A 19,372-nucleotide genomic window follows, 5' to 3' on the forward strand; every position below is an offset into this window, starting at 1 on the left:
GTATTCTCTGTTTCAGCACAGAGAGGTACTCAGGGGTAGATGGCTATGTTGGAAGATAACTTTCAGGATAGAGATAAACTTGCTAAATTACAATTGTTAAAATAGCACTAGGAGATCAACATTGTCTCAGTTACTTTTGAGTAATAGAGGGAAATTTAAAGGCCCATCCTAAGGCCTTAAGGGATTAACCATCTTGTTGAGAAGACATTTCCCTACAAGTAATTATTTACACTAGTGGTTCTACATGTAGATGAGCATTAGAATTAGTGGGGGAGAATGACTGGTCTCCTTTAGGATACACTGATCAGAATTTTCTGAGACAGACTCAGGCATGTGTATTTACAAATATCTCACAGAAGATTCCGACCTATGTCCTAAGTACTGATTTATATGTTGTAGACTGTGAATAACTCATAGGAACTTTGCCTTTCTTCTCTGTACATTAAAAACCTCCATCTTAATACAATAAATGTGGTCTAAAAATTCAATCACTTACCAAAAGGTGAATGAAATGACAATCAGGAACTATCTTGTATAGCTGACCTGCTGGAATTCCTGAGTTCAATCAAGGTTTATTCAAATCATGGTTATTCAATGACTTCCAGGGTCTTTTTTTTGCCCTGCCATTATTGGGGGGATCATCAAGGTTTTGGGCTGGAGGAAAGTTCCTGGACAGTAGCAGACATTCATATGAAAACTCCAGGGTAGCTGGGATTCATAGCTCATTCAAGAATACTGCAGAGAGAAAATGAAGAAAGCCAGGTCCTACCATCCTTGTCCTTGAACACCAAGCTTCCCCAAGACAGGGTTACCTATCCTTTCCCTATAGATACGACTCAACTCTCCATTTCAATCCATAGAAGATAAGAAGTTAAGAATGCCGTCATTTGAGAAAGTGGGCTGGGGAAAGTTTAGGCATCAACTGCTTACGGCCTAATATCTGAATCGACCATTATATGAGAATTTGGATTATCACGTGTGTGTTATTTTAGGGTTTCACTGTAATTCTATTGTAGAGAATTTTGCCTGTCTGTATTCTCTATTTAATTATCTCATATCTACACACACACACACACACACACACACACACACACACACATGCACATACACATGCATTTAAGAAATTTGATTAAAAAACAAATCCTTCTCCACCCAAATAATTTCAACATGGACATCATTATTTGCAAAGTAATGAATCTATATGAATTCTAAAAATTGAATCATGGGCTCCTAAGTAATAACATAACTTTCTTTAACAACAGTTGGAGTCTAAGAGGCAGAAAGCTCAGGTGTAACAGCTGGAATCACTCAGTTAGGTTTCATTTGTTTGAGTGTATTAAATAAAAATATATCTATTGTTCCATGCCTCACAGACTCAAGCCACTCTTTAGGATGAGTGATTAATAAAAGCTTTACCTAAATCCATAAAGTGAAATTGGAGTCAAATCCAATCCAAACACAATCCCCGTTTGCAAATTAGAATCCAAATCCTAATCCTTCTGAGGCTTGTCCATCCCTGCTTGAAATGACATTGTTGTTTTGATTTAAACTCTAGCCTCCCCTAATACATCTTTTAAAGGTGATTTCTGTTTGTATCATTAAACACAAAGGCTTTTAAATGATTTTCTTCCTAAAATATACTCTTTAACAAAGCTGAATATTTAGCTTGCCTGAAAATGGGGAGTCATGTGCTTTAAAATACAACTGCTTAATAGAAAACATAGTCAAAATATTTTTAGTTCAGTATAACTCAATTTTCAGGTACAACTTTTATGGATGAACTGAAACCAGTGTGAGTCCAGCCATTTATAGGTATAATATCCCTAAATAGTTGGTAATTCTTAAGGTGTATCAGTTGAGATTAGGATTGGTTAATACCACAGTGCCTTAAAAGAGAGGCATTTATTTGTCTTTTGTTTTAAATAATTCCAGGGATAGGGAGTCCAGGATGGGTAGAATGAATCCAAATAGCATTCAGAAGCAAACTTCCAGCTCTTTGCTCCACCATACCTGTATGTGGTCCCTATTCTCCTGGTTCTAATTGGCTATAGAACTTCAATCTCCCAACCACACTCCAAGTAGCAGATGGAGAAATGGAAGTAGAAAAGGATGTGTCCCTTACCTTTTTTTTTTTTTTTTTTTTTTTGCTTTTTCTTTCAAATTCAGTTTTATTGAGATACATTCACATATCATACAATCATCCGTGGTGTACAATCAACTGTTCACAATACCTTCCTATAGTTGTGCATTCATCACCCCAATGCATTTTTTGAACATTTTCCTTATACCAGAAAAAGAAAAAAACAAGAATAAAAAATAAAATTAAGGAAGAACACCCAAATCATCCCCCCCACACCCTATTTTTCATTTAGTTTTTGTCCCCATTTTTCTACTCATCCATCCATACACTGGATAAAGGGAGTGTGATCCACAAGGTTTTCACAATCACACTGTCACCCCTTGTAAGCTACATTGTTATACAATCATCTTCAAGAGTCAAGTTTACTGGGTTGGAGTTTGATAGTTTCAGGTATTTACTACGAGCTATTCCAATACATTAAAATCTAAAAAGAGTTATCTATATAGTGCATAACAATGTCTACCAGAGTGACCCCTCGACTCCATTTGAAATCCCTCAGCCACTGAAACTTTATTTCGTTCCAGTTTACATTCCCCTTTTGGTCAAGGAGATGTTCTCAATCCCATGATGTCGGGTCTAGATTCATCCCTGGGAGTCATATCCTGTGTTGCCAGGGAGATTTACACCTCTGGGAGTCAGGCCCCACGTAGGGAAGAGGGCAGTGAGTTCACCTGCCAAGTTGGGTTCGCTAGAGAGAGAGAGAGAGGGCCACATCTGAGCAACAAAGAGGTGCTCTTTGTTGTACTTAGAAGCAGGTTTGTGCTTATAAGCAGGTTTAGCCTCTCCTTTGCAGTAATGAGCTTCGTAAGGGCAGGCCCCAAGATAGAGGGCTTGGCATACCAAATAACCAGTCCTCAATGTTTGTGAGAACATCAGCAACAGTCCTGGCGAGGAAGTCTAACACTTCAGCATTTTCTCCCAGCTCCTCAGGGGAGCCCTGCATATATATGTTTATTCTCTGCCCAAATTACTTTGGGATGTGTTGCTATTTCACACTAACCTATGCAAACCTACCAGGTCTCACTTCTAATTATGGTGTTTGAACAAATTGTATGAGTTAAATTGTTTAGGAAATAGAGATCCTGCATCAAATAAACATCTCTTCCCTTGGTCTCACATGGAAGTTGAAGATTTAGAACACATTCAGTATCGTCCTTTACCCTTTGTCCCAATTTGCCTTAGTCCTAACCAGATCTGCTTCATTCATATCTCTAATTGAAGTCTGAACTCTTTTTCAGCTTTTTTAACAGTTGCTGTATGTGCTAATACTGACATTCATATCTGCCAAGCTCTAGTTCTGAGTTTCAGGTGTCACACAGATACCCAAAGTTCCAGGGATCGATCAGGTTATACACAAAGGGATCAGCATCTTGGAATCTGAAGATAGCCATTACAGTTCAGGAATAGATGTGACTGCTGTAAGAGCTGACAATCTAGGGACCTTTATAATAAGTTTTCCCCTGATAAGCTGTGCTCTAAGATTCAATTCTGAGTTTACACATTGTAGTTAGTCCATATTGATGAGGCATTATAGTGTTTGCCTTTGTTTCTGGTGTAGTTCACTCAAGATGCTGTCTACAGGATCCATTCACCTTGATGCGTGTCTCACAGCTTCACTCCTTCTTGTAGTTGCTCAGTATTCTGCTGTTATGCATACACCACAGTTCACCATTCTGTTCCTCAGTCATGTTCCTTTAGGCCACCTCCATTCATTGCAAATCATGAATACTAGCTCCATAAACACCAGTGTGCAAGTGTCCATTCATGTCCCTGCTCTCAGATCTTCCAAGTAAATGCCCCCTAAGGAGGTTGCAGGACCTTATGGCACCCACATACTTAGCTTTTTATGGAACCACAAAACTGTCCTCCAGAAATGCTACATGCACCATTCTGCCTCCTTACCAACAATAAACACATACATCCCTCTTTCCATGTCTTCTCCAGCGCTTTTATCCCTACTTACATTTTTTTCTACAATTTTATAAAGCTGAAGTCACATACCATACAATTATCCATAGTGTACAATCAGTTGTTCATGGTATCATCATATGGTTGCGCATTTATCACCAGTCAGCACTTGAACATATTGATTACTACGAAAAAAAAAGCTTTTTTAAAATGAATAATAAAATAGATAATAAAAAGAAAAATAAAATATCATACAATATAGTAGTAGGGTCAGACAACAATACCACTACCAAGAATCCCATATCCCTCCCTTATATTCCCCTCTCATACACATTTAGCTTTGGTATATTGCCTTTGTACATTTAATGGAAGCATATTACAATGTTACTGTTGACCATAGACTTTTTTCCCCAATACCATCCCTTTTTCAACACTCCATATGGTTGACATTCATTTGTTTTCCCACATGGAAGAACATTTTTATATTTGTACATTTAGTCACAATCATTGACCACTCCAGTTTTTGCTAAGTTAAACAGTCCCAGTCTTTATCTTCTATCTTTACTTCAGGTGTCATATATACTTCTAGCCCACCCCTTTCAGCTTTACTCACGGACATCTTTGTTCAGTGTACTTACAATATTGTGCTACCATCACATAGTATTATGCTAATGATAGTTTTTTAAAATATTGATTACATGTTGAAATGATAATCCTTTGGATTTATTGGGTTAAATGGAATATACGGTTAAAGTTTATTTCATCTATTTCTTCTTTTTTTTTTTTCATATAAGGAAGCATTTATTTGAGGTTTAACATGAAGTCATACAAATAAAATTTGTATAAACACAAATCCACACCAAGGCATAACACAGATAGCAAAGGACAAAGTAAAAACAAAGAAAGGTAATTGGCAGCTATATACAGTTGGACAGTTGTGTCTTGTACACTAGAAAGTCTTTTACAAGATAATCGTCTTAGATCAACAGAAGACCAATCTTCAACACTGTCCTGCAAGATGGGTTACTTTAGTATTTCCTCCTCTTTTCTCCAAGGTCCTCTTTTAGTGTGGCTGGTAATTGTTTTGGTGATTGCCACCCCCTCGAGATGCCTTGCCATATGTGCTCTGTTGGCCGCTGTAGTCTGTATATCCCTGTCCGTATCCATAGTTCCCATAGTTATACCCAGTATAATCATATCCGCCATAGCCACTATAGTTCTGATCATCACCATAGGCACTATTGTAATTTCCGCATCCTTGATCATAATAGTTATTAAATCCTTGGTTCCGGTTTTGGCCCTGACTTCGTCCTCGACTCCTTGTACCACCTCGTCCGGCAGCTGCAGCTCCTCTTCCTCCTTTCTGCTGTTGCTGTTGCTGCCTATATACCTCTTTGGGTTGTGCAACTTTGATTTCACACTTCCCAGAACCAATTTGATGGTATCTGCTTCCTAATAATTTCTTTACTGGCTCTTCATCTGTATCTGTGATAAAACAAAATCCTCTTCTTTCATTTGTTTTTGTATCCTTGGGAAGTTCAATATTTTCAATCTCTCCAAATGCTCCAAAATATTCTTTTATTTGCTCTTCAGAAGTATCTGAGCTCAGTCCACCCACAGAAACTTTTTTAGGGGGTTCTTTCCCTTTAAAGCCTTCTCCCTTTGGGGTCTATCAATTTGCCATCCAGTTTGTGTTCTTTCAGTTCCAAAACCTTATCAACACTAGCAGCATCTTTGAAAAGCACAAATCCAAATCCTCTTGATCTTCCAGTGACTGGATCTGTTTTTTTTTTTTTTTTTTTTTTTTTTTTTTTTTTTAAATCATCATTTTATTGAGATATATTCACATACCACGCAGTCATACAAAACAAATTGTACTTTCGATTGTTTACAGTACCATTACATAGTTGTACATTCATCACCTAAATCAATCCCTGACACCTTCATTAGCACACACACAAAAATAACAAGAATAATAATTAGAGTGAAAAAGAGCAATTGAAGTAAAAAAGAACACTGGGTACCTTTGTCTGTCTGTTTCCCTCCCCTACTTTTCTACACATCCATCCATAAACTAGACAAAGTGGTGTTTGGTCCTTATGGCTTTCCCAATCCCATTGTCACCCCTCATAAGCTACATTTTTATACAACTGTCTTCGAGATTCATGGGTTCTGGGTTGTAGTTTGATAGTTTCAGGTATCCACCACCAGCTACCCCAATTCTTTAGAACCTAAAAAGGGTTGTCTAAAGTGTGCATAAGAGTGCCCACCAGAGTGACCTCTCGGCTCCTTTTGGAATCTCTCTGCCACTGAAGCTTATTTCATTTCCTTTCACATCCCCCTTTTGGTCAAGAAGATGTTCTCCGTCCCACGGTGCCAGGTCTACATTCCTCCCTGGGAGTCATATTCCACGTTGCCAGGGAGATTCACTTCCCTGGGTGTCTGATCCCACGTAGGGGGGAGGGCAGTGATTTCACCTTTCAAGTTGGCTTAGCCAGAGAGAGAGGGCCACATCTGAGCAACAAAGAGGCATTCAGGAGGAGACTCCCAGGCACAAACACAGGGAGGCCCAGCCTCTCCCTCGCAGCAACCGTCTTCCCAAGGGTAAAACCTATGGTAGAGGGCTCAACCCATCAAACCACCAGTCCCCCATGTCTGTGGTCATGCCAGCAACCATGGAGGTGGGGCAGGCGAACACCCCCGCACCCTCCACAGACTCCTCAAGGGGGCACCACATCATTTTTTTTTCCTTGTTTTTATTTCTTTCTTTTTTTTTTTTTTTTTTTTTTTTTTTTTAACTTTCCCTTCTTTTTTCAAATCACCTGTATGAAAAAAAAAGTTAAAAAGAAAACAAACATACAATAAAAGAGCATTTCAAAGAGACCATAGCAAGGGAGTAAGAAAAAGACAACTAACCTAAGATAACTGCTTAACTTCCAACATGTTCCTACTTTACCCCAAGAAAGTTACATAATATAGCAACATTTCAGTGAACTTGTTCCTACTACAACCATCAGAAATTAACAGATCATAGTCATTTCTGGGCATCCCCAGAACGTTAAATAGCTTATCTGTTCTTCCTGGATTATTGTTCCCCCTTCCTTAATTGCTCTCTACTGCTAGTTCCCCTACATTCTACATTATAAACCATTTGTTTTACATTTTTCAAAGTTCACATTAGTGGTAGCATATAATATTTCTCTTTTTGTGCCTGGCTTATTTCGCTCAGCATTATGTCTTCAAGGTTCATCCATGTTGTCATATGTTTCACCAGATCGTTCCTTCTTACTGCCGCGTAGTATTCCATCGTGTGTATATACCACATTTTATTTATCCACTCATCTGTTGAAGGACATTTGGGTTGTTTCCATCTCTTGGCAATTGTGAATAATGCTGCTATGAACATTGGCGTGCAGATATCTGTTCGTGTCACTGCTCTCCGATCTTCCGGGTATATACCGAGGAGTGCAATCGCTGGATCGAATGGTAGCTCTATATCTAGTTTTCTAAGGAACTGCCAGACTGACTTCCAGAGTGGCTGAACCATTATACAGTCCCACCAACAATGAATAAGAGTTCCAATTTCTCCACATCCCCTCCAGCATTTGTAGTTTCCTGTTTGTTTAATGGCAGCCATTCTAACCGGTGTTAGATGGTATCTCATTGTGGTCTTAATTTGCATCTCTCTAATAGCTAGTGAAGCTGAACATTTTTTCATGTGTTTCTTGGTCATTTGTATTTCCTCTTCAGAGAACTGTCTTTTCATATCTTTTGCCCATTTTATAATTGGGCTGTCTGTACTATTGTCATTGAGTTGTAGGATTTCTTTGTATATGCAAGATATCAGTCTTTTGTCAGATACATGGTTTCCAAAAATTTTTTCCCATTGAGTTGGCTGCCTCTTTACCTTTTTGAGAAATTCCTTTGAGGTGCAGAAACTTCTAAGCTTGAGGAGTTCCCATTTATCTATTTTCTCTTTTGTTGCTTGTGCTTTGGGTGTAAAGTCTAGGAAGTGGCCTCCTAATACAAGGTCTTGAAGATGTTTTCCTACATTATCTTCTAGGAGTTTTATGGTACTTTCTTTTATATTGAGATCTTTGGTCCATTTTGAGTTAATATTTGTGTAGGGGGTGAGGTAGGGGTCCTCTTTCATTCTTTTGGATATGGATATCCAACTCTCCCAGCCCCATTTGTTGAAAAGACCATTATGGCTCAGTTCGGTGACTTTGGGGGCCTTATCAAAGATCAGTCGGCCATAGATCTGAGGGTCTATCTCTGAATTCTCAATTCGATTCCATTGATCTATATGTCTATCTTTGTGCCAGTACCATGCTGTCTTGGCAACTGTGGCTTTATAATAAGCTTCAAAGTCAGGGAGTGTAAGTCCTCCCACTTCGTTTTTCTTTTTTAGAGTGTCTTTAGCAATTCGAGGCATCTTCCCTTTCCAAATAAATTTGATAACTAGCTTTTCCAAGTCTGCAAAGTAGGTTGTTGGAATTTTGATTGGGATTGCATTGAATCTGTAGATGAGTTTGGGTAGAATTGACATCTTAATGACATTTAGCCTTCCTATCCATGAACATGGAATATTTTTCCATCTTTTAAGGTCCCCTTCTATTTCTTTTAGTAGAGTTATGTAGTTTTCTTTGTATAGGTCTTTTACATCTTTGGTTAAGTTGATTCCTAGGTACTTGATTTTTTTAGTTGCTATTGAAAATGGTATCTTTTTCTTGAGTGTCTCTTCAGTTTGTTCATTTCTAGCATATAGAAACATTACTGACTTATGTGCATTAATCTTGTATCCCGCTACTTTGCTAAATTTGTTTATTAGCTCTAGTAGGTGTATCGTTGATTTCTCAGGGTTTTCTAGATATAAGATCATATCATCTGCAAACAATGACAGTTTTACTTCTTCTTTTCCAATTTGGATGCCTTTTATTTCTTTGTCTTGCCGGATTGCCCTGGCTAGCACTTCCAGCACAATGTTGAATAACAGTGGTGACAGCGGGCATCCTTGTCTTGTTCCTGATCTTAGAGGGAAGGCTTTCAGTCTCTCACCATTGAGTACTATGCTGGCTGTGGGTTTTTCATATATGCTCTTTATCATGTTGAGGAAGTTTCCTTCAATTCCTACCTTTTGAAGTGTTTTTATCAAAAAGGGATGTTGGATTTTGTCAAATGCTTTTTCAGCATCTATTGAGATGATCAATTGATTTTTCCCTTTCGAGTTTTTAATGTGTTGTAATACATTGATTGTTTTTCTTATGTTGAACCATCCTTGCATGCCTGGAATGAACCCCACTTGGTCATGGTGTATGATTTTTTTAATGTGTCTTTGGATTCGATTTGCAAGTATTTTGTTGAGGATTTTTGCATCTATATTCATTAGGGAGATTGGCCGGTAGTTTTCCTTTTTTGTAGCATCTTTGCCTGGTTTTGGTATTAGATTGATGTTAGCTTCATAAAATGAGTTAGGTATTGTTCCATTTTTTTCAATGTTTTGAAAGAGTTTGAGTAAGATTGGTGTCAGTTCTTTCTGGAAAGTTTGGTAGAATTCCCCTGTGAAGCCATCTGGCCCTGGGCATTTATTTGTGGGAAGATTTTTGATGACTGATTGGATCTCTTTGCTTGTGATGGGTTGGTTGAGGTCTTCTATTTCTTCTCTGGTCAGTCTAGGTTGTTCATATGTTTCCAGGAAATTGTCCATTTCTTCTACATTATCCAGTTTGTTGCCATACAGTTGTTCATAATATCCTCTTATAATTTTTTTAATTTCTTCAGGATCTGCAGTTATGTCACCTTTTTCATTCATTATTTTGTTTATATGGGTCTTCTCTCTTTTTGATTTTGTCAGTCTAGCTAGGGGCTTGTCAATCTTGTTGATCTTCTCAAAGAACCAACTTTTGGTGATATTTATCCTTTCTATTGTTTTTTTGTTCTCTATGTCATTTATTTCTGCTTTAATCCTTGTTATTTCTTTTCTTCTACTTGGTTTAGGATTGGTTTGCTGTTCATTTTCTAGCTTCTTCAGTTGATCCATTAGTTCTTTGATTTTGGCTCTTTCTTCCTTTTTAATATATGCGTTTAGTGCTATAAATTTCCCCCTTAGCACTGCTTTTGCTGCATCCCATAGGTTTTGGTATGTTGTGTTCTCATTTTCATTCGTCTCTATATATTTAGCAATTTCTCTTGCTATTTCTTCTTTAACCCACTGATTGTTTAGGAGTGTGTTGTTTAACCTCCAGGTATTTGTGAATTTTCTAAGTCTCTGATGGTTATTGACTTCTAATTGTATTCCATTGTGGTCAGAGAATGTGCTTTGAATGATTTCAATCTTTTTAAATTTATTGAGGCTTGTTTTATGTCCCAGCATATGATCTATTCTGGAGAAAGTTCCGTGAGCACTAGAAAAGTATGTGTATCCTGGTGATTTGGGATGTAATGTCCTGTAGATGTCTGTTAAATCTAATTCATTTATCAGATTGTTTAGGTTTTCAATTTCCTTATTGGTCTTCTGTCTGGTTGATCTATCTATAGGAGAGAGTGATGTGTTGAAGTCTCCCACAATTATTGTGGAAACATCAATTGCTTCCTTTAGTTTTGCCAATGTTTCTCTCATGTATTTTGTGGCACCTTGATTGGGTGCATAGACATTTACGATTGTTATTTCTTCTTGCTGAATTGCCCCTTTTATTAGTATGTAGTGGCCTTCTTTGTCTCTCAAAACATCCCTGCATTTGAAGTCTATTTTATCTGAGATTAATATTGCTACACCTGCTTTCTTTTGGCTGTGGCTTGCATGAAATATTTTTTTCCATCCTTTCACTTTCAATTTCTTTGTGTCCCTGTGTCTAAGATGAGTCTCTTGTATGCAACATATTGATGGTTCATTTTTTTTGATCCATTCTGCGAATCTATATCTTTTAATTGGGGAGTTTAATCCATTTACATTCAACGTTAAAACCGTGAAGGCATTTCTTGAATCGGCCATCTTATCCTTTGGATTATGTTTGCCATATTTTTCCCTCTCTCTATTAATATCCTTTATTGTACCCATACCGAATCTCTTTAGTACTGAACCTTTCTCCAAGTCTCTCTGTCCTGTCTTTGTTTCTCTGTCTGTAGGGCTCCCTTTAGTATCTCCAGTAGGGCAGGTCTCTTGTTAGCAAATTCTCTCAGCATTTGTTTGTCTGTGAAAAATTTAAGCTCTCCCTCAAATTTGAAGGAGAGCTTTGCTGGATAAAGTATTCTTGGCTGGAAATTCCTCTCACTCAGAATTTTAAATATATCGTGCCACTGCCTTCTTGCCTCCATGGTGGCTGCTGAGTAGTCACTACTTAGTCTTATGCTGTTTCCTTTGTATGTGGTGAATTGCTTTTCTCTTGCTGCTTTCAGAACTTGCTCCTTCTCTTCTATGTTTGACAGTGTGATCAGTATATGTCTCGGAGTGGGTTTTTTTGGATTTATTCTATTTGGAGTTCGCTGAGCATTTATGATTTGTGTATTTATGTTGTTTAGAAGATTTGGGAAGTTTTCCCCAACAATTTCTTTGAATACTCTTCCTAGACCTTTACCCTTTTCTTCCCCTTCTGGGACACCAATGAGTCTTATATTCGGACGCTTCATATTATCTATCATATCCCTGAGGTCCATTTCGAGTTTTTCAATTTTTTTCCCCATTCTTTCTTTTATGCTTTCATTTTCCATTCTGTCATCTTCCAGGTCACTGATTCGTTGTTCAACTTCCTCTAGTCTTGTACTATGAGTGTCCAGAATCTTTTTAATTTGGTCAACAGTTTCTTTAATTTCCATAAGATCATCCATTTTTTTATTTAGTCTTGCAATGTCTTCTTTATGCTCTTCTAGGGTCTTCTTGATTTCCTTCATATCCCGTACTAGGGTCTCATTGTTCATCTTTAGTTCTTTGAGTAGCTGCTCTAGGTGTGTCTCTTCTGGTCTTTTGATTTGGGTGCTTGGGCTTGGGTTATCCATATCGTCTGGTTTTTTCATATGCTTTATAATTTTCTGTTGTTTTTGGCCTCGTGGCATTTGCTGTCCTTGATAGGGGTCTTTTAGGGTTTGTAGACCAGTTGAAGTCCTTATCTCTAATTTATCAGATCTACAGCTTCGTGGAGTACACTTTCTCTAACTAACCAGCAGGTGGCGTCCACGAGCCACCTGTTCTCCACAAGCCAGATCTCCCCTGCTTAGCCTTTTTGGTGAGTGGGGGAGTGAGTCTTGTGGGGCCCAATTGGTGTCCCAAGCTTGCGTGTGTAGTTGGTGTTGCCTGCCCTGTATGTGGGGCGTGTTTCTGGGCAGTCGGGGAGGGGGGGTGGCCCTAACAATCAAATCTCCCTGATGATCCTAGAGTTTTAAAGCTACTGCAATAGTCTAATCCTTCAGTTCAGTCCTGCCACAGTTTGTCTCTGCCACTGACCCACAAGTCTTTGGTATTGGCGTATGGCTCCTGAGACTTGCAAGTGGGCCCCTCTTCCAGGCTGTGCACCCCGGGTCCTCTGTTGAGGGATGACTGTGCTATGTCACAGGTGAGTGCCGTCCCCCCAGGGCAGTTCTGGGCTGCTGGGCTGTGTTGGGAGGCTCCCAGTCTGCTCAAATGATGGCTGAATGGGGCTCTGTTAATTCACACTGCTCCCCCTTCCCAGCTCTGGGACAATCAGCTGAGGTTGCAGGGAAGGCTAATGTCCACGCCCAGTTTTGTGGTGTGTGCCTGTTATTTGAAGCACTTCCGTCACACTGGGTTGTCTGGGGCAGCTCTGGGCTATGGGGCTGGCGATGGGCAGGAGTGTTTCCTGTCCACCAGGATGGTGGCTGTGAGCGGACACCCCCCTTTTCTTGGGAAGTTGTGTTGTTTAGTGAATTTTCTCAGCCACTGGATTATTGCCTTTTGTCTCAGAGCTCTCTTATTTCTGCTCTTGACTTGACGTGCCCAAATTTCAATTCTTTGAAGCTTTCTGTATTGAGCTTCTTAGAGTAATTGTTTTAGAAAAAGCAAAAAGGATTTAAAAAAAAAAAAAAAAAAAAAAAAAACGGCCCACCTCAGAGAACTAATGGGTTATTGAAATGCTAATAGACAAAGCAACCAGGGCCATTAAGGAAAGGTGCCCTGGGCAGAGAGATCAGCCTTGCTTCGGGATTTGCATATGCGCCTCAAGGCCTGATCTCCGCCCTTCCCCTTTCTGTGTTCACCAGAACTCCAAAAATCCTCTGCTTCTACTCTGGAGCTTCTCGTGTTGTTTTCCTTCTATGCCCGTCTCCTCTCTGCCGGGCTGGCCGCTCCCAGAGTCTCTGGTGTCCGGCCTCAGTCCATCCATGGCTGGAGTTCGAATCAGTAGAATGAGTCTCCGATGAGAGCAGCCACTGCAACTCTCCCCTCTCCCTCCTGGAGCCGACAGCCCCTCCTCCCCCGGGACCGAGCCTGGCAGGGAGGGGCGCGGGTCCCCTGGCCGCAAAAACCCACAGATTCCGGTGATCTCAGCAGTTCCACGCCTCCATGAGTGTTGTATGAAGCATGCCCAAAGACAGATTGCTCTGCGGTGTCCAGTCCACACAGCTCCTGGCTTTTTACCTACTTTCCTGGAGGAGTAACTAAAACATACTGGATGGCTTCTTAAAACACAGACTGCTGGGCCCACATCTGTCCCTTACCTTTTAAGGAGGAAACTTCACAGACTTACTACTGAACAACTTGGCACTTCCATTCATATCAAATCATATGCCTACAGCTAGTGGTAAAAGAGTCTTGGCACTGGAAACTGAAAAGCCATGTGCCCAGTTATTTTTTTAAAAATTAAAGAACATGTGGGAAATGGATATTAGAAGAAAACCTGTAGTTCTGTTACTGAAGTGGAGTGTAATAGTTTAGGAGAAAAAAATGTGTATATTAAATTAGGATTGTGATATTTGTTGTGCCCTGGACCTGGTTTAATAAGCCATGTAGCACCTGCCTAACCATAGTCTTGGACTAGGATAGGTTTGGAATAGCCTTTGACTTCTCCCCTCCCTGACATGGCAAATTTTTACATATCTTTAAATATCCACATAAAATATTATCTCCTCATAAAACCTTCCTTTACTGTTGGCTCCATTCTAGCAAGAGTTACTCTCTCCCTCCTCTGTATTCCTAGAGCGTATTCTGTGGTTGTTGAATGCTGAATGTGATGCCAACAGGGTTCAAGTTGACAACCAAAGCAGAGGTCTGAGTGGTTATAGTTTCTCAGCTCTTACAAGATCCTTGCACAAAGTGGCCTATGAGGTTAGATTCTTGTTGCTGTTTGGTTATGTAGGAGTCACAGAAGTCTGATATCTCCAAATTTCAAATGAAGAGTCACAAATCAGGCTGAAAATGTCTTTTGTCTAAGTCAGATGTTAGGACCCAGTTTGTTAGTGCATTCATATTAGCCCACATGTTTCAAAAAATTCTCTAACCTCATTGCATTTGAACTGTGTTTACTTACCTACATTCACATAAAATGCTTGTTTCTTTGAACTTTTCAAAATTCTAGATTGTTCTCCCTGCTGGGATCTAGAATAGTAACATTTCACCCTTTAAAAATGAAGGACCTGACTTTGATCCACTACCACTTAGATATGCAACATCTCCCAAAACCTAAATCAGGAAATCTTGCGAGTGAAATTGATTGCTGTGTTTAATTTTGCTTGACACATATAAACTCAGACTCTCCCATGCAAATAGGGGCATAGGGCACCCTGCAAATAATGGGGAACATAGAATACAAAAATCTTTGAGGCAATACTTGTGGCTAATCTTCCACTGGACAGTTTTTTGAGAATACTTGATGGCAGAAGAAGCTAATAGCTACAACAAAGAGAACTAATATTAAAAAACAACAACTAAATTGCAGATCCAAAGAAATATTACAAAGTTATTTGTGATAGTGGCACTAACTGTCGGAGACTGTAATAGTTCCCCAGACCACGTTGTAATAAGTGTGATAAAATAGGGTGAGGGTTTTGCTTTTGTTTTTATTTTTTGTTTTCTTCTTGTGCAAAGGCATGGGGCAGATTGTATTAAACAGTCAGTCTGAAACACTGCCAGATCCAAAAAAACAGACTGCTCATTGCAGCTGTAGCTTCAGAACCAAAGGAATGCCTTTACAGGTGTTTAATGGAGGAGAGGGCAGAGAGAATCATTTCAGCTGCACTATATATGCACTGTGTCAATGGTTATCTGTGACAAAAAGCATAAGCAAATCTGTGTAATTTTTTTGGTAGTGGGGGCTCTTTTATGACAATAATCCAATTATGCTTTCTATATCTCTACTCCATTCTCCACCCCACCACCCAGACAACCAACCATAGAAACACAGACACACTCTAAAAACCTAGCATCTTGGGCTTAAAAAATGTGGTGTTTAGGATAATGAGTTCAATAATAGATGTTGCTACCAATATGTACAGCTCTTATTATTACCCCAGAAAAGTTTCTCTGGGTTCCAAAGTGCCTGAAGTTCCATTAGTCTGGGCTAGGCTAAATTAAACATAAGATAGTTAAGCTGTGTTTGTTTTTAATTTGCAAAGGAATTTAGTGTTCCCCAAAGTGAGGGACTAGCAAAGTAGGCTTCAATCAATCAGGAATATTTTGGGCATCTCTGCCAGAAACATTAATAGGAAAGACCTGCTGTTATAACCCACAGGGTCTTTGGCAGGTCCAGAAATAAAAGAAAAGAAAATTTAAAAGAGAAGAAGCCTAAAAGCTGGCCAGGGAAAGAGGTGGTAAACCTAACATATGATATATTTAGCTAAGATGAAAGGGTTCCAGAGTCTGAAGGTTTTAATGAAATGTTATTTTTTAAATTAATGTATATTTTTCCATTTAACTAATGGCCATATTTTAAAATTAACAGTCATACCATAAAGCCTCTTAAGAGTCGATTTCCATTCTCACTGACTGCTGTCATACTCTCCAGCAATCATTTTTAACTTGTTTAGTCTTTTCTTCTATGGTTTAGCATCCTGTTTCTAAATACTAAACTTTTACTGCTTTCTTGGCTTATAAGTGTTGGACAACAACATATTATGGGAGATGGCAGTTTCCATCACTTCCTCCTCCCTTGGAGAGTTATAGCTTGAATTTGAGTTAAATACTCAGCGTATACTTTTTAAATGATTTTGTAAATATCATTCACTCCTGAGCCAAGTAATACAGTATGATTATTTTTTCTTTCATGTTACTGTTTTTCCTATGGTTAATAACTGTGTTATTTTTATTCATTCATGGCTTAAATTCTTCTCAGTAATATTTTCTAAACGGCCCAATGCATCAAATGATTTATCAGTTCTCTTTCTTTTACTGATTGTCTTTTCTAATAATCTCCTTCTTACGAACCGCTCCCTATAAACCTCCTCATCAACTTACACTAGTGTCTGTTTAGGCCTGATGCACAGCTATTATCCTGGGCCCTCATTTGTTCTCCACTGTTGGAGCTCTTGATTCTAGTAACCCAAACGTTCTTGTTTCTTCATCTATTTGAAAGGAAGGATGACCTACCTGTGTGATCCTACAGGAGTTTCTTGAGAAAGGATGCATGGGTGGTTAAAAATGAATGAATGAATGAATGAATAAACAAACAAACTCTTGATAATTCTGTGGTTCTAAAAATATCTTCATTCTACCCTCAACTTGAATATTAGTTTGGCTGGATAAAGAATTCTATTAAAATATTTTCACCTCAATTTTACAAAGGCATTATTTTACTTTTCATTCTAGTGTCTACCAATGTTTAAAAAATTTGATACCTTGACAATTCTTTATGATTTATATGTAAACTGTTGTCTCCCCACCACCAAAGCTTTTGTTTTAGTTTCTTAGGATGCTCCAGCAAATACCATGAAATGGGTCAGGTTAAACAATGGGAATTTATTCACTCATGGTGTGAGTCTGGGAGAAAGTCCAAATCAAGGTGTCATCAAGGTGATGCTTCCTTCTTGAAGACTGCAGCATTCTGGGGCTGGCTGGCAGCGATTCTTTGTCTTGTCACATGGCAAGGCACATGGTGGTGTCTCCTGGTCTCTCCTTTCTTTCCTATGTTCCAGTGATTTTCAGCTTCTTGCTTCCTGTGACTTTCTCTCTGCCTGAATTTCATTCTTCTTAAAAAGGACTCCAGTAATAGGATTAAGACATATTGTCAATGAGGATGGGTCACACCTTAACTGAAGTAATCTCGTCGAACAGTCTTACATCCAATTGGTTCACACCCACAGGAATGGATTAAATTTAATAACACGTGTTACTGAGGTACATACAGCTTCAAACTACCAGTTTTCATGATTAAGAACAACCAGTTCTTGACTTACTACAAAATGTTAATAATTTGATTTTCACAATGACCTTAGGAGGTAGATATTATCAATACCTTTCCCATTTGGTATAAGGAAACTGAAAACTAAGAGGTCAAATGTCTTATCCAAGTTCATGCAACTGCTAAATGGTGGAAATATCCCTCAGTTATGGAAAATTTTTGCTGTGTTATTGTTTTTCTCTGTTTTATTTATTCTATTAGTTGGATTTTGGATATTCTTGATTAAACTTCTATTTATAATTTTTTTTTTGCTTTTATCTTTTTATTTTAGGTTTTTATCCTTCTTTTCCAGAAATTCCATGAACATTATCTTCCAGCCTTTCTATTGCTATTAGTAGTAATAATAGTATTTGATTTCAGTGATCCTGTTTTTAATTTATGAGGATCATTTCCTGTATGCTAGTTATTCCTTTACTTTTCCTTTCTTTTCATTTCTTCTTCTTTTTTTCTAGTGGCTTAAAACAACACACATTTAACTCTTAGAGTTTCCATGGCCGGAAGTTCAGGCCCAGCTTGGTTGGATCCTCTATTCAGAGTCTCAGCAGGCTGCAGTAGGTATTGGATAGGCTACATTCGCATCCAGAGGCTCAATTAGGGAAGAATCTGCTGCCAAGTTCATTGAGTTGTTGGCAGAATTCAGTTCCTTGTGATTATAGGAGCGAGGGCCTTTAGAAGCCTCCTGTCCCTGCCTCAGGGCCCAGTTCACATCAAAGAAGCTTACTTCTTCAAGGCCAGCAGGAGAATCTTTCAGCTCAAGTCCTCTTTTTCAAACTTACAGGGCAGGTGCAAAAATAATATAAATTCCATATAGAGAACTCCAACATACCTCTACCCTCCTCCAGATACCCAGATCTACCAATTATAACTTTTTGCCACATTTGCTATTGTTCCATCCATTTCTCTATATCCATCCATCATATCATCTATCTTTCTTTCTATCTTTCTTCTTTCTATCTATTCAAATATTTATCAGTCCAATTTGTGAACACTTGAGTGTATGTTGTATATATCATGCTCCTTGAATACTTAATATTGCCATGTGCATTTTCTAAGAACAGGGCTATTCACTTACGTAACCATCTTAAGTCCAGTTATCAATCCAAGCAGTTTAAAATTGATATAAGGCTTACAGTCTATATTCCAATTTATTCATATGTTCCAATAATGTCCCTTTGAGCCTTATCTCTTCCCTTACCAGATCCCATCCAGAATTATGTATTGCATTTAATTGTCATTGTTTCTTCAGTCACTTTTTTTTTTTAATTGTGGGAACATATGTATAATAAAGACTTTCCCATCTCAACCATTCCCAAGTGTAACATTGAATGGTATTAATCACATTCACAATTTTTGGTACCCTTACCATCTTGCATTATCAAAACTTCCCCATTTCCCCAACCGCAAACCCTACACAAATTATACATTGACTCCTCATTCCTCTTACCCGCTGTCCCTGGTGACCTGAACTCTAATTTCTGCCTCTATGACTTTGCATATCTCCAATATTTTCTTTGTAGTTACTATGAGGCTTAAATTTGACCTACTAAATCTAAAACAATCTTGTTAGCTTTGATACCAACTTAACTTCAATAGTTTACACACACAATCTCCCCACCTTTATGTAGTTCTTGTAACAAATTACATGTTTATACATATCATTATCATTGGCCTATCATTATGCTTTATGCATTTGCCTTTAGATCCTATAGGAAGTACAAAGTGGAATTACAAGCCCAAAATACAATTGTACTGGCATTTATATTTAGCCATGTCATTATCCTCACCAGAGATCCTTATTTCTCCATGTGGCTTCTATCTATTGACTATTGTCCTTTCCTTTCAACCTGCATAACTCTGTTTAGCATCTCTTGTAGGGATGGTTTAGTGATGACAAACTCTCTCCGTTTTGTTTATCTGAGAATATCTAAATCTCTCCCTAAGTTTTGAAAGACAGTTTTGACAGAGAATTCCTAGGTAGATTTTT

The 19,372-nt window shown here is 38.5% G+C and overlaps 1 pseudogene; it reads right to left on the reverse strand.

The window, feature by feature from the left end:
• Positions 1-4,938: 4,938 nt before the first annotated feature.
• LOC119513363 overlaps positions 4,939-19,372 on the reverse strand; it is a 77,566-nt pseudogene continuing 63,132 nt past the window's right edge.

Source organism: Choloepus didactylus, chromosome 2 (assembly GCF_015220235.1).
Source record: "Choloepus didactylus isolate mChoDid1 chromosome 2, mChoDid1.pri, whole genome shotgun sequence".
Taxonomy (NCBI): domain Eukaryota; kingdom Metazoa; phylum Chordata; class Mammalia; order Pilosa; family Megalonychidae; genus Choloepus; species Choloepus didactylus.